The sequence below is a fragment of the Oncorhynchus keta genome, unplaced genomic scaffold, assembly GCF_023373465.1.
Source record: "Oncorhynchus keta strain PuntledgeMale-10-30-2019 unplaced genomic scaffold, Oket_V2 Un_contig_3758_pilon_pilon, whole genome shotgun sequence".
Lineage (NCBI taxonomy): Eukaryota > Metazoa > Chordata > Actinopteri > Salmoniformes > Salmonidae > Oncorhynchus > Oncorhynchus keta.
Window position 1 is genome coordinate 1 of NW_026287413.1, and position 2500 is coordinate 2500.

General features: G+C 41.8%; 1 pseudogene; it reads left to right on the plus strand.

Moving 5' to 3' along the window:
* Positions 1-24: 24 nt before the first annotated feature.
* The window catches only part of LOC127924172 (beta-1-syntrophin-like), a 58325-nt pseudogene continuing 55849 nt past the window's right edge, over positions 25-2500 (plus strand).

Genomic DNA, 2500 nt, shown 5'->3' on the forward strand with positions numbered 1-2500 from the left:
GGCACAAGTCTACTAGCGGACACCTCCAAAGTTCCAACTGTCCCAACACTGGGACATTCCTTTACACGGGTCGCCCTCTGAATAAAACCCAGCATGCCTGGTAATGTTTGTCAAAGGGTGGTAATAATGTATGTAATACGGCTGTAATAAGGTATGACGCTCTATATTTACGTTAGTGTGGGCTACACATTTCGTTTGAACTTCAGCACAGTTCTCGGCAGTGTTCTGTGTGGATAGAAATGTGATTTGCTTAGTGGGATTGCGCTTCGAGTTTGCTCCACCCAAAGAGGATATGGGCTGTTGGAGCAGGGACTGGGTTATGTTGCCAAAAAAAATAGCCGTTAACTGAAGTTGCTGAACTATTGGAAAGCCACGCTGAGAAGTTCGGGGGTAAAGTCCTATTTGAGTTTTAATCACATGGCATTTTAAGAATGCTTCAAAGATGGCGGTAGCTACAGTAATTTCGAGGAACGGAGTACAAAAAAGTGGATTTTTGGAGGTTTTAGTGAGGGACCGATGGCACAATGTTTTGGCCAACTTGAACGAAGAAGCTCTAACGTTGAGTTGCGAGGACCTGGGAGAGAATGTGACCCTAAACGGCATCACCAATGGATCTTACGGGTGCAATGCAACTCACCCGGATCACACAAACAGTCCGAAAACTGCGGTGAGGACAGCTTTCAGGGATTTACAGGAGCAAGTCCCAGAGGCGATCGCAAACAGAAAACGACGTGTGAAAGTAATAAAGCAAGAGGTTGGAGGACTCGGCATCAGCATAAAGGGAGGGAAAGAGAATAAAATGCCGATACTTATTAGTAAGATCTTCAAAGGTCTGGCTGCGGATGAAACCCAAGCCTTGTATGTCGGTGACGCGATTCTGTCGGTGAACGGTGTGAACCTGCGGGACGCTACGCATGACGAGGCGGTGCAGGGGCTCAAACGAGCCGGGAGGAGAGGTGACGCTAGAAGGTAAGAACGGAACGGGACCAACTGTCGTTCGATACATTCTTTCTTGGTGAAGTGTGGGGCCCCGGGGCATCCTCAAATCTAAATGCAGGCTGCCAGAGGAATTACGCACATTAATATTTCTGCTCTCAAACATATGAGTGATCAACCTCTGTCAACTGGGTCCACAAACAAACATGATTCTTTTTTTTCTTCTTCGATTTTCTAAATACTTTCAATATTATTAATTTCCATATCGGCTCAATGCCGTGGCAAAAGGAAGCCCATTTGAAACTCCAAAATAGTTTTACATTTATTTGGGCAATAATGAAGATTAACTGAAATTCTTATCTTGTTTCTTGCAATAGCCTTCCGTGACTTTAAAGATGATTTATCGCGAAACTGTGATTCCTAAAAGATGTGTCTGGAGATTTGGTCAACTCAAATCAGGAATGAGCAGGGTGAGCTCTACCATAATGACCTCTTATTCATCTTCTCATTATTCATCTTGTCATGTAGTGCAACAAGACCACTTATGGTCTGTAAAGTTCTCAAATTAAGCAATAATGCAGGAGGGGGTGTGGTTTATGGCCAATATACCACGGCTAAGGGCTGTGTCGGAGTGCCTGGACACAGCCCTTAGCCGTGGTATATAGGCCATATATCACAAAACCCTGAGGTGTATTATTGCATACATATATTTAAACAAACAATATTGGAATTACCATGGTAACAACCAACTATCAACTCTCTCTCCCTGATTGATAGATCAAATCAAATGTATTTATAAAGCCCTTCGTACATCAGCTGATATCTCAAAGTGCTGTACAGAAACCCAGCCTAAAACCCCAAACAGCAAGCAATGCAGGTGTAGACGCACGGTGGCTAGGAAAAACTCCCTAGAAAGGCCAAAACCTAGGAAGAAACCTAGAGAGGAACCAGGCTATGAGGGGTGGAGATTATAAACCTAGAGAGGAACCAGGCTATGTGGGTGGCCAGTCCTCTTCTGGCTGTGCCAGGTGGAGATTATAACAGAACATGGCCAAGATGTTCAAATGTTCATAAATGACCAGTATGGTCAAATAATAATAATCACAGTAGTTGTCGAGGGTGCAGCAAGTCAGCACCTCAGGAGTAAATGTCAGTTGGCTTTTCATAGCCGATCATGAAAGAAAAGGAATTATTGAATGAAGTAAAACATCAACTCTGTCAGAGTGCTGAAAAATCTAATAGAATGATTGTTTTTATTGGGGATTTTTTAAATTAATTATTTTCCATACTTTACAAACGTTTGTATTTAACTTCTACTTTTATAAGGCAAAGATATATCTGTTTTGAGTATCTGTTGTCAACTCCGTAAGTGGCTTGTCAACTCTGTCACTTGATGGCTAACCACCTTAAAAATATATATTTTTTTGTGTGTCAATATTCTAAGAAAAGAATGTGTAATCACTGTTCTGCAACATTAAACAATGTAAGTATTTTCTGTACAAGACCAAAGGGTTCATGTTTGCTTTATACATGTTGTTTAACCTTCTAAATCTAGAAAAACTAC